The sequence below is a fragment of the Sarcophilus harrisii genome, chromosome 3, assembly GCF_902635505.1.
Source record: "Sarcophilus harrisii chromosome 3, mSarHar1.11, whole genome shotgun sequence".
NCBI lineage: Eukaryota > Metazoa > Chordata > Mammalia > Dasyuromorphia > Dasyuridae > Sarcophilus > Sarcophilus harrisii.
In genome coordinates, this window is record NC_045428.1 from 597,494,204 (window position 1) to 597,508,198 (window position 13,995).

At 34.6% G+C, this 13,995-nt stretch overlaps 1 pseudogene; it reads left to right on the top strand.

The window, feature by feature from the left end:
• The first annotated feature begins 11,066 nt into the window (after positions 1 to 11,066).
• Positions 11,067 to 13,619, top strand: LOC116422678 (annotated as a pseudogene).
• The last annotated feature ends 376 nt before the right edge of the window (positions 13,620 to 13,995 follow it).

Consider the following 13,995-nt stretch of genomic DNA (forward strand, 5'->3'; position numbering starts at 1 on the left):
CCTATTTTTCCTCACTATCCTTCTTACTCTATTTGTCCTATCCCTCCTTACTACTCTAATTTATTACTACCCATTATTTTGCCTTCTTATTCCTTAATCTTGATATCTCTAAAGTCCCTTTCATCCTTTTCCCTTACCTTATTTCCTCATCCATTTATTTCTTTATGAATTGAGAAGAGTTTTTACCTTTCTACACATATTAGTTCCCTCTTTCTCCATTTTTGATTAGAGTAAGTTCCAGCACCACTCATCTTCCCCATGTTTCTTTTGTTATTACTGCCTTTGTGGTTCATTTGTATTAGATTATGACTCCTTTTACACAGTTTTATTTTTATTTTTGAATGACACATAATACATAACTCAGTCAAACCCTTTCTTTCAAACTACCCAAATAATTATAACATTTTCACAAAAAGTAAACAATTTGAATTTATTGAGGCATTTAGGCTTTCTAAGTGGATAGTGGTATACCTCTAAACTCATTAACATACTGTTCTAAGGCATCATATTCAAAAGCAAAGATTCAGCATGATATCCCTTTCCCAGGAAAAATCTAGGAGCAGAACAAATAAAATCTATAAAATATGATAATATCTTAATTCTAAGAAATATGCACCTATGCTTAATTTTCCTCTTAGCAGATTTCTCAAAGAATAATTCCCTTTTATCCTCAATCCCTAAATATCAGCATGATGGTTATTCTTTTCATGTTTTAGCTTATTTTAGAGCCAAGAAAAGAGCCAAGTCCATCTCAATTGATGATCATATAATCTTATTGTTATTGTAGGCAATGTTCTCTTGGTTCTGCTCACTTCACTTAGCATCAGCCTGGAAAGACTTGTCTGAAATCAGCCTGATAATTATTTCTTATAGAACAATGAACAATAATATTCCATTAAATTAATACACCATAACTTATTCAGTCATTCACAGTGGAGAGGCATTCATTCAATTTCCAGTTCCTTGTCAGTACAAAAATTCTGCCACAAACATTTTTTGCACATATTGATCCTTTTCCATCTTTTATTGACTAACTAGTTATTATAAGAAAAGCACATTCATAGAGTCTGTCAATCTGTACTCTTTCTAAGACAGGGAACATTTGGAATAGTGAGTATATATAATGCTGGAGTAACTGGGGAAAAGACCCTAGCATATGACATAAAATAAAGGATAGGACTTGGGAAGTCAACACTTTGGGCTCAGGATCATGAGAGCTTCCATGCTTTCTGCTGAAACTATGTGGAAAGCATGAGTTAATGAAAATTTTCACTTTAACACTGTCACTGAAACCCTGACTTTGTCATCTCACATAGACTTCTGCCTGATGCAATATCTGTCAACTCCTGAATCCTTGCAGGAATCCACATAATGGCTAAAGATAAATCTCTGCGAATCCACTCATTCCTCCAAGTGTACTCTGTGGAGGATACCTGGTTAGGGAAAGAGAAAAAGGAAACCTATTTATTATTCAGACATGGAACTCAAGTGCAGATTCCTAAAGAAGAATGGTTGCAGAGCAGTTATTAGTATGGTTCATTCTGATTGCATTTGGGGCAGAAGGATGAGGTGATAAGCATCATATCCATCTTTTACCATAAAAATGCTGAGTGATATTTAAGCAATATCAAATCCTTATAAATATCCTCTGGTTTTCCTCATCACCCTTGTTTTGGGCAAGAGTCTGAATCATTTCCCATTTGTCAGATAGAAAAGTGGCATTCAAATTTCACAAAGAATCATTTGCCTGTAGAATCATTAGAAAATTCTTCACAATCCTACCTCTCCACATTAGAACTATCCTACAGGTGTTCTGACTCTTGTTTGTCCCTGTATTAGGAGGTGAAGAGAGAGTACTGCTGATGCTCTCACTTCTTTTCCTATTCCTGATGCTGGAAGGAAGCTCCTTTCTGCTTCCTAAAAGAAATTTAGATCCCACCTACTAAAGGCATTGGGAGCTTATTGTGAGAAGATTTTTCCCCTTAGTTGTATACAAAGAATCATACTACAGAATTTTAAAGATTGTCAGATTCATCCTAAGAACCTTCTGAAACCTGGTCAGTTTTTTAAATCTTCATTTAAAAATTATTTTTTATGTAGGGGTTTGGTGATTAAAAGATACTTTTAAAATATTTGCATGTATATAATTTTCTTTCCTCTTTTCTGCCTTCCATGCCTTTAATGTCTCAGTTGCCCATATATATATAGACATACACACATTCTGACCCAGAGTAATTAATCAGGAAACTTTCTTATTTTTTCTCTTTCTGGAAAGTTGCCAACAGAAGGAGATTTGGCAGCTCTCTCCTTATATAGATCAACGTCTTCCTTCCCCGTCCTTATACTACTAACTGTTGACATTCTTGGAGAAGCAGAAAGCCAGATAAATGTTCTGATTATAATTTATTTTCATTTCAGCCCCATATAAGTCTGAAATGCATTACAAATGTCATTCATTTTATATGCAATGAGGGCGATAATATCCACACAGTGAGCCATGTATATGTTATGTTTATATGTCCATTATCTTATGTGTCTGTGCGTGTGATTGCAACATCTATATAATTTTACAATCAGAAATATATAATAGTTATGATACATATATTTATATATAATGCTATATTAATTCCAATTATAAGAAGTAGCAAGTTCTACATTCTCTTCCTTTTACACTAATATATTCCCTTCTTAATTTATCCTTCATTTCCTTTTTCTTTTAAAAAGTCTTAGAATGCAATCGACACAAATTTCCTTGTTTTGTTATGTATGTCTCTATTCCTTGATACTTTTAAAACTATTGAGATTCTGAGAATTATTTCCCCTCTGTTTATTAAAATGGTATAATTCAGGTCTTGTTAATAGCATAAATCAACTTATATTCATAGGTGTCTGTGGCATATTGTATTTTTTTCCAAAAATCTACAAAGATATGGTCTTTTCCTCAGAAATGCTCAAAAGTTTTCCATTTTAACAAGTTTTTAGTCTACATATTTTGTCTGATCTTCACGATCTCTCAAATCTCTATAAAACAGAAATTATTCTCCAAAGATTAAGTAATTTCAGTTATTCCATGGTCTAGCACACAAAAATCCAAAAGAAAGTTTGGAAAAACTTCAGGAACTGATGCTTTGCTGACCCTGAAATTACTTAGCATGCCTTTTCCACTTCAATGCTATTGGAAGTAAAGCTGCACTTCAATGGCAGATCAATGGACATGACATGGACTTTCACCAAAATTCACTTCTGCATCGTTTTCTCTTCTTTTCAAGTGGTATAAAGATCATAGTTCTAGGCTGCAGATATTTGCTTAGGCCTCAATAGCCAGTTTGATCAAAGTCCTTCAAGAGGGAAAACCTTCTGGGTCTGAATCATTCCAACTCTATGTCTTTGACTAAATTACTTATCCTGAGTTTGATTCACTTTCCTCAACTCTAAAATGAGAATAATGAGAGGTTTTTTTTTTTTATATTTTGATGTGGTTTTTAGAATCCAAGGAGATAATATTACAATATAATCTACCAGTTATCAATTATATTATTTGATTATCATCTTTCTGAAACATATTCTCTATATAAATGCTAGCTGTTTTATTATAGCTAATCTTATTATAATTATTACTAATTTGTAACTATGAAAAATGTATGAATGCTCCTACTTTTGTATAACATATCTAACATATGACTACACTCATAAATGTTATTTTTTATCTTTGCCATTTTTCTGTTTGTTCTATCTAATCTATATGTTCACTTATATATGATATTATATAGTTTCTATTGCTCTTTTTCTTTAACCCATTCCTTATTTAGGAAATATTAAATGTTAAATGTAGATTTATTTTACATTTTTCACTATTTATATTGTTGTTATATATTCATTACTAATTACCACATTAAAGTATTAATTCTCCTTTCTTTGTCTGTGACAGCTTCTTTAACAGCTACATATCTGCCTTCCTGAAGCCCAAGAAAGTTCCTCTCCTCTTGGAGTTTAGCTAATGACCCTTGTCATCATTCATTAGTAATTGAAGATGGAGAATTCTCAATCAGTGGGAATTCTTGAAGGCATTTTCAGCTGAGGCAAAGTTTACTTTTTTTGACATCTCCTTTTTCCCTTGGCAGAGTAATGTCACTGGTGCTGCCTATGACATGATAATCACACCTCTAGAGACATGGACTCAGATAATGTAGTCCTTATAACTGGGATCTGCCTGTGCCGTTCCATATGCACACCAAGTACAAAGTGACCCAATCTGATAGGTTCAGCCCTTTCCTCCAGTCTAGAAGCACAGAACAATCAGGTGAGTTTCTTCTTCTATCTCAGTTTTATATCTAGGGACTTAGAAGCAGAATTTTTTTCAGGAGAAAATTGGAGTTAGAGTGTTGTTGAATTCCTATCTTCAGGGAATAAGGAAGACCCTGAAAGTCTATGAAACAAGTTTTGGAATTTTTCCTTGGAATCATACTGCATCCCTGTTTTTATTGATATTTTCTCCCCTACTCCATGACCTCATCATCCCTAACAGGTGATTTTTCAACTGTCCATAACTGTTGTCCCTGGCTTGAGAATAACCTAGATGTTTCATTAGCACATATTGTGAGGAGCATTTTCTAAACCCCACTCTCCTTACGTTACTTCTCTGGCATTTTGGGTATTTATAGTTGCTACTTCTATCTTCTATAGATTATGGAATTTTGTCTTTTTGGTCAAAATGAAACTTCTTGTTCTTCTGCCTCTATTCCCTGCTCCTTGTCTCCTCTTCCTTCTTTCTTTCTCTCCCATTTCTCCTTTCAATTTATGCCTCTTCTAAGTTGCTCTGATTGATGTTTATTGCCTCTGGCCTTCGTGCTTTAAGAAACATCTGAAATCTTTATCTTTCTCCTGTTAATGCTCTCCTTTTTCATCTATTGTTTATCCTACCTTTTGTGACATTTAAAAGGTCGAAAAGTTTCTGGGTAATTTTTCATTTATTAATAAGGCCAGCAGGTTACTAGTAATAGGATGATTATTTGGTGAACAGACATGTTTTATATACTCTTCAGAAAAATACATGGACCATGGATCATTGTTGTGTCAGACTAGCTCTCTGGAGTATCTCAGTACCAGCCCAAATCTTTTGTCTTAGAAGAGGAATGAAGAGGCGGGACTCACATAGATGGTCAAATTTGGAGTCCATTTATTCCAAATTCTCTCAGACTTATATACCCTAAGACCCTTACAAAACCATAGTACACTGCACATATACTAACTATATACTGGGCATGTGGGATCACATGCTATTGTGTGCACTTGATATTTTTTACCACTTGATATTACTCTGCTTTAATCACAACACTGGTTGTCACCACCCCCTGACTTCTCAGGAAGGCCAACAGTCCTTAGGGGAGATGGGGAGCCGAATCAGACATTGTCAGCAGCTTTCCTCTGGGCTGAAGGGAACTCACCCAGAGTTCCCCACTATCTGTGGCTCTCCACAGACCATTAAATAACAATCAAATCTAATTGGTTAATGTGATTGGAGGTGGATTATATTAAAATGATGGAATGAGTATCTTTTGGATAGGAAAGGACATCTACATCATACTATTTGTAGCTTTAGGCTCTAAGTTCAAAAGGACTTCCCCAAGCATGAGCAGAATAGTATGAGCTTGCCTAATTTAAATTCCTTGTAAGGTTATGCTGAGAGTTAATATAATGTCATTATAAGAAGAAAATCTGAACTTTTAATGACTTTGAAGAAGGTGTGAGAAACAATTCTATTTGGACTTAGGAAAGGTAAATTTAAAAGTCTTTAATTACACAACTGCAGATGGGTGTCCTATGAAATAGGACCACTTGCAATCAATACCTATCCTTTTTATATCAAAATACAATCCCTTCTCTCGATGCCCAATTGCCTGAGTACCAGAGGTCAGAATCTATCAGGAGTGAGTATTCCCTCCATGTGAGTATAAATCTCTACCTGATTCCATCATCACTCCTCCCTTAATGCTCAGTTTCATTGGATATAGTTCAGCTCTTCTCCTGATTCCCTATTAGCTGAGTGCTATCCTCCCTGAAGATGATAATTCCCTATGTGAGTTTAAGTCTCCTCCTTTGATCACAGAAATATAGCTACACCCCCAGGTGTAAGTGTTTTCTACTTACAATCAATCATTTCTAAGTCTGATTCCCTGCTTTAATTACATTTTCCTTTTAATTTTTATTTTCTTGTTCCACATTCTAGGAATCTATTCTCCATTTCTTAGGTTTCAATTTTCTAATTTAAGTTTCATTTCTCTGTATTTCTCTAACTCAATTTTCATGACTCTGTGGAAACTAAACCTCTATTCATTCCTCACAAAGGGAAAACTCTGAATCTTTTTCAAATTATTTGTTATTAATATTTTTCCCTCACACTTTCTATTGTTTTTGTGTGTTTAACGTTTATGATTTGTTTTGGTTTTGTGTGTATTGCATATTAGCCCTGGACATGAGAACTGAGGATCACATTAAAAGTTTCTGCCTTTAGTTTCTAGTGGGCACATAAGGTATCAAGGCTGTTTCTTTTTGTTTCTTTTCATTTTTTATTCATTTTCACTTCATATAGATTATAAGCTGTCAGCAACATCTGTATAGATAGAGAGATATGGAGAGAGCCAGAAGGAAAGAGAGTCATAGAGAAATAAAGGGGCAGAAATGGATATACAAATACAGAGAGAGAAGACAGAGATATACAGAGAAAGAGGCAGAATAAAAAATAAGTAAAAATTGACAGAAGGAAGCAAGCAGAGACACAGCAGGGCACTCTTTCCCCTTCTGTAGAAATTTATGACATTAAAACTATCGTGACTCTTTCGACTTAGTATTAGTTAAATGTGAATTTTCAAATTATAATTCTGTGTTGAGACAATGGTTCAAAACCTGAAATATCTTAGTGTATTTTTATAAAGCAATTATCCTTCTGTAGACAAACTTATTCCCAGATCACTCTTTACCTCTCTCTTCTCTCTTTCTCTGTCCTCTTTCTTTTCATTGTCTCTGTTTCTATCTTTTCCTCACTTCCTCTCTGTATGGGTAAATAGTGGGGCTTTGCCTACATGACTTCTTAGTATTTAAGTATCTACCCTCTGCTCACTACCAAAGGAAAGTTCAAGAAATGCAATCAAGTTGATCATGATTTGTCTTAATTTATCAATAGAAAATTGTCTCCTAGAATAATTTTGGAAAACTCCTTCATTCCTTCCTCTCTTTATCCCTTCTTCCCTATTTCTTTTTCCCTCATTCCTTACTTGTTTCTTTCTTGCATCTTTCTCTGGCTCTAAAAATATCTTTTTTCTTCCCTCCTTCTTCCTTTTCTTTCATTCCTCTTTTCTTCCATTCCTTCATTCCATTCCTGTCTTTCTTCTAGCCTTCCTTCTCTCCTTATTTGTTTCTATTTCTGTTTGCCAAAAGAGACCTAAAAATGTCGAAATTATTATTGACTCAATTACAATTAAGTTTCTGTGCAGAAGTTAGCAAATTTTACAATAATATTGAAGTAATTCAATTATCAATTGACAAATAAAAAACTAAATATTTTAAAATACCAGTAAAGGCAGAACTCTGAAATCTTTTAGTTTATATTATAATCATTTAATCTTTTTTGATTACTTACTCAATTTTCCTCTATTTATTTAGAAATCTAAATTTTTGTCATCCTTTTTAGAATTCCAACTAATTCTAATTTTATTTTAATTTGTAAAAGATTCTTATTTGCAAAACACATGCTTAGCTAGTTTTCAACATTCGCCCTTGGAAAACCTTATGTTCTAATTTTTTTTTCTTCCTCCCTTCTTCCTAATGCCTCCTTTTGATAACAAGTAATCTAATATATCTTAAACTTGTCCAATTCTTCTATACATGTTTCCACAGTTATCATGTTTCACAAGTAAAATTAAATCAAAACGAAATAAGTGGTAAAGGAAACAAAAAAAGAAACAGCAACCAAAATAAGTAAAAATACAATGCACACACAGTACTCTCTGAGTGCAGATGCCTCTGTCCATCCCAAGATCATTGGAAATGGTCTGAGTCACCTCTCTGTTGAAAAGAGCCACATCTATCAGAACTGATCATCATATAATCTTGTTGCTGTAGACAATATTTTCTTATCTCTATTCACTTCACTCAGCATCAGTTGGTGTAAGTCTCCCCAGGCCTCCCTGAAATCATCCTGGTGGTCATTTCTTACAAAATAATACTATTCCATAACATTCGTATACCATAACTTATTCAATCATTCTCAACTGAGGAGCATCCACTCAATTTCCAGTTCTTTGCCACTACAATAAAGGCTACTACAAACATTTTTGCACATGTGGGTCCTTTTCTCTTTTTGTGATTTCTTTGGGATCAGAGACACTACTAGATCAAAGCATATGCATACTTTTAAAATCCTTTGAGCATAGTTGCTCTCCAGAATGGTTGGATCAGTTCACAGCTCCACCAACAATGTATTAGTGTCCCAGTTTGTTTGTTTTTTAAAGTCAGTTATACACCATTTATCAGCCTCAAGCAACCTCAAAATGTGACACCTTTATCCCTCGGCATCAAATTAATACGAGTCCCAACAGCTTGAAGGAAAAAATGATGTGGTGTATCTCCTACAAAGGATGTATCAATAACCCTAAATCTACCTGGCCTTAATCCTAAAGCCACTGTCCTTGGGAGTGCTGTTGTTCCACAAACAATGCTGGCTGTCAGATAACAATTTGTTGGTCAATAATAAATAAAATTTCTGTGACAGAAATGAGGTACATAGCAGATCACTCCTCAACTCCACTTCTAAGCCATAGAATTCAATGATGACGTACATACCAGACCACTTCTCAATTTCCTCTATAAGACCACTCTTCATTTTTATTTCTAAACCATAAAATTATCATATCAGGGACATGAAACACCTGATCCCTAACTTTTTCCTATAAATTGATCTTGTTCCTGTTTTTTTGCTAAATTCTTTTGGAACTTAGCCCACTTTAATTGGCATTACAATTATAATAAATTTTATCACTTGTGGTGGTAAAGATGGGTCTCAGGTTGCAAATTCTTTTGAGACACCTTACTACATCAGTCTGGGACCCTAACTTTTTTGGAGTCTCCTTTGAACCCCAACAAGCTTAACAAACTTCCTCTTATCAATACTTGTAAGCTGGCAAATTTTCATAATTACAATTCCATGTTGTCCATAAGTGTGGAATTGCAGTCTGGGTCACCCACTGATTGACTTCCCATAAGATCCCTCTCACTTCTCTGACACTGAGTCTATTCAGAGACTACTATCTGATATAAGAGCAGAGAGAGGGCTCTGGCTTCTTAATCTCAGTATGCATTTCACCAAATGTTCTACCCACCATTTGTGCTTGTCCATGGAACTAAGGAGCTCCATCAACTGCTATTGCTGATACTACTGCTACTAGACTGCGAAAAAATGCAGAATACTGCTTATTAGATATGTAACTTTTCAATAAAGGATTAGAGAGACTAGGGATGATTTTCTACCTAAAGAAAAAACAAATGCTTAAATTGGACATTCCCTTTCCCGTGAGTGGTATCTTAAGATATTTTCAAATAAGTTTGTTTTCTTTTTTTTAACCTAATCTCTGAAATTATTGACTTGCAGCTAATAGATCCAGCTAGTTTCTCCTGCTTTCAAGATTAATTTCCCCAACAACTGAGAGATGAGATGACTGCAATTCTGCTGAATCCACATAAGGATGAAAATATAACCAGCACATCAGAGCTGGATCACCTAAGTAAGATTTCTTATCCCAGACAAATTTCTTTTTGCTTCAATTCAAATCTTTTTGTCCTTTGGAGTACTTTAATTTCTTCTCAAAATCTCTTTACTTGCATAATTGTTCTTCATGAAATTTAAGACCATGCCATCAAAATGAATAACAAAGTTATAGAAATCTTCCTAAATCATTAGGTGAGAACAGTGATTTTTTTATAGGAAGAACTCCTTGCAGGTTTTGGGGAGAAAGTGTAGGCATGGATTTTCTATTGGAATTTATTATTTTTTCTTCTTTTAATGTCCCTGTAATGGTGGTTCTGATGAGTACTTAGTGTAAAAATATTGAAACCCTGAACATATAGGGGTTTCAGCAATCTCTCATGCTATTCATCAAATAATGGGAAGAAGTGGTTTGATCCACAAAATATATTGGGTTTTCAGTTGGTGTCATCAGATTTCTCAAAAGAATTTATAGACAGGCAAAGATTTAATTATCATTCTATTGCCTGGCTTAAGTTCCAAAGGACAGTTTTATTCAATAACAAAGGGAAAGACTTTGGCTAAGCTCCCTGATAGAATTCAGCATTAATAAGGGTGGAAACAGCATCCTAATTATATCCTAATGAATTTGCTGTCATAAATCAGATGGTTCCTAATGAACCCTCAACTCAATTAAATTGGCTAATTTCCTAAAGAAGTTAGCAGGGGATTGGGGCACACATAAATTCTTTTTAATGAAGGAACTAGGAGTCCATCAGATTAGGTTTCTAGGGGTTTGTTAAAGCAAGAATATGAACAAGATATTCAACCCCACCCAAGTATACTAAAGGCTTACTTAGGATAACAAAAGGCCTGAACAAAATCAAAAAGTAGAAATGATCAATGCTACTTTCTGCTTGTCTCAGAGAAGAGCTTAGCCTCCAGAGTGTTTACTTAATTTTTTTCTCTTTTTAACTACATCCCACCCAATGGTCCATCAAGACACTGGACTGTTAGAAAGGACATGGACTTTTGTTGAGGTCTTATTCAGCCTCATTGGTTGCAACCTACATCAACTAGATAAGGTTAACGCAACCTTTTTATTTGAGGGAGATTCTACTTAGTCTGAAGAAAAACTAAATCATGAGCAATGGAAAGGAAGCCAACTCCTGAGTGTACTTTGGAATTTATGGTGAAACATTTTATAGCCTGTCTGGATATGTCAATTAGAATTATCTATAGTTTTAATCTTTTTTTCCTCCCGTAATATGTAGTTTGTTTTTGTTTGTCCTTTTTTTCTCTAAGATCCATGACATCATGGATTGTTGCCATGGCATGCAAGTGAATTTGATTTGAGAGTGAAAGAGCTGATTTAGGAATGACATGGATAATGTCATGTAGCAATAAAAATACAAAGGACCATTTGAATTAGGTAAAATTTACAGGATTATTTAATTATAGGATTTTTTAAATGAATATGGCCAACCATAGTGGTGAATTGCTCATTTAGAGAGATCATTTATTTGAAGCAATTGTCTCTCTGTACCTTGTTACCTATGCTTGTTTTAGTTTTGTTCGTTTATTTTTTCTGTTTATGATTTGTTTTATTTTTTGTGAATTACATATTAGCTCCTGAATATGGGAATTGAGGATCTCATTAAAAGTTTTTCTACCTTTAGTTTCTAGTGAGCACAAAAGGATTAAAATTATTTTTTCTTTATTTGTTTCTGTTTCATCTGGATTATCAGGTATCAGTAATTTCTGTTTGTATTGTGAATTTATAAATTGACAGGATTCCTTTATTTGTACTCTGATCATCCAAATGCAAAGGGTGGAAAGAATGAGAATTCTTCAGATGAATGTTTCAACTATTTCTTATGACATAATTGTATCTCTCTTCCTAATTCTGTTTTGTGTGTGTGTATGTCTGTGTGTCTAGATGTAGATAGAAAGACAAAGATAGACACAGAAAGAGAAACAAGGAGAAACAAAAGGACAGAGACAGAGACACATATACATACAGAAAGAGTCAGAAAAACAGAGATAAAGTGAGAGAGACAAAAGAACAGACAAACCAACAGAGAAACAGATAGAGATAGATGGGCACTCTTTTTCCTTCCATAGAAATCGATGGCATTAAAACTATCATGACTCTATTTTGACTCAAGTATAATCTGTTAAATGTGAATTTTCAAATTATGATTCTGTGTTTCGAGTGTTTAATAACTTGAAATATCTCATTGTATTATTTTATATAACAATTTTCCTTCTGTACCCTCCCATATACCCATATCTCTGTCTCTCTGTCTCTCTCTGTATATCATTCTCTCTTTGTCTCTGTCACTGTGTGTGTCTATCTTGCTTTGTCATCTGTCTTTCTCTCTCCCTCCTCTCTTTCCTTTACCTTGTTTCTATGTTTTCCTCTCTTCCTTTTTGTGTAGATAAATATTGATGCTTTGCCTATGTGACTTTTTAATATGTAAGTATCTACCCAGTGTTCAGTAGCAAAGGAAAATTAGGAAATACAATCAAGTTGATTATGATTTGTCTTAATTTATCAATAGAAAATTGTCTTCTAGAATAATGTTATAAAACTCCTTCCTTTCTTCCTTTTCCCTCCCTCTTTCCCTCTTTCTTTCCACATTCTTCCTTCCTTCCTTTTTTATTTTTTCTCTTTATTTTTGTTTCTTTTTTCATTGTTTCTTTCTTCCCTTTTTCCCTCCTTCCCTCTGTTTCTCCCTTTCTCTTTTCCTCTTTGCCTCTCTCTGACCCTTCTTTCCATCCTTCCTTCTTCTCTCCCTCCTCCCTTCTTTCTTTCCCTCCTTCCTTGTCTCCTTCCTTCCCTCTTTTCTCCCTTCCTCCTTATCCTCCTTCCTCTCTCCTTTCCTTCTTATTTCCTTCCTTCCTTTTTATCTTCCTTGCATCTGTCTCTTCCTCTGAGAGCATTTCTACTTCAATAAGTGAAAAAATTATTTTTCTTGATTTAGTTCTAGGTATTGTCTTTTCATCCAGATAGGAGCAGGTATCTGAGGAACTTCTTTCTCCTTTGTCTTTATACCATCACTTTCTTTAATGGCAACAAACTGAGATCCATAGACTCCCTTTTTTCCACTTGGCCATGGCCAATTCCATCGTGCTTATTTCCAAGGGAGTCCCTCAGACAATGGTTGGTTTGGGGCTGAAAAATTTCCTGGATCACATTTGGTGTAAACTGATTCATTTCCTCCACCGAGTTGCCCGTAATGTTTCTCTCACTATCACTTGCTTTCTGAGTGGTTTTCAGATTATCACCATCAGTCCCTTCACCTTTTCCATTTGGTCAAAACTCAAAGCTCATGCTTCAAATTACATTGCCTCCTTCTGCCTTTTCTGCTGGATCCTACACATTCTAATAAATGTCTATACATTTGTAATTATTCAGAAGCATACAAACAGAAGTAACAACATGAGGGAATGGAATAATGGATTCTGTTCACAATTCGCTTCAGCATCATTCAGAGTCTCACTATTTGTAATTTTGTTCTCTATTCCTGATTTCCTGTGTGTGGGATTTATGGTCATAGCCAATAGCTATCTGATGCTTGTCCTGCAAAGACACCATCAACAAGTCCAGCATATTCACAGCTCCAGCCATTTGTCAAGAAGGTCTCCTGAGACTAAAGCCACCTACACCATTTTAGTGTTGGTGAGCACCTATGTTTCCTTCTACTCAGTCAATTCTATTTTGTCATTTTATCTCTTTATTTCTGATAAATATGACGAGTGGTTGATTCCCACATCAGCTTTCTTGGCTGCATGTTTCCCAGCTATCAACCCATTTGTGCTTATCAGCTCTGATTCCCATGTTCTCCATCGTTTCTTCTCCCTCTGGAAAAAGAAATGATTGCAAGATTCTTGTTTTCCTAGATATTTCCTTGCCCAACGTTCTATTTATTCTCCTAAGAGTAGATATCTTTAAGAAGACAAAGAGATCAAGTAAGTACACAACAGGATCAAAGAGTCATATGACTTAGAAACTAGAAGAGACATTATTTGTAATAATCATCTTCATCATAAGAAACATCAAGTCTAGAATTTTTTTGGTATCCTTTAATTGGGATCCCACCCTATTTTGCTTCTTTCAGATTATTTTAAACTCTCCTTCTGGAAATGTGTATTAAATATTCCTCTTATGTTTTAGAAATTATTTTTGTTATAGATTGGAACAGGATGTTGAAAAAAAAAAACAATTTACACTGAGGGAGGGACAGCTGAGAAAT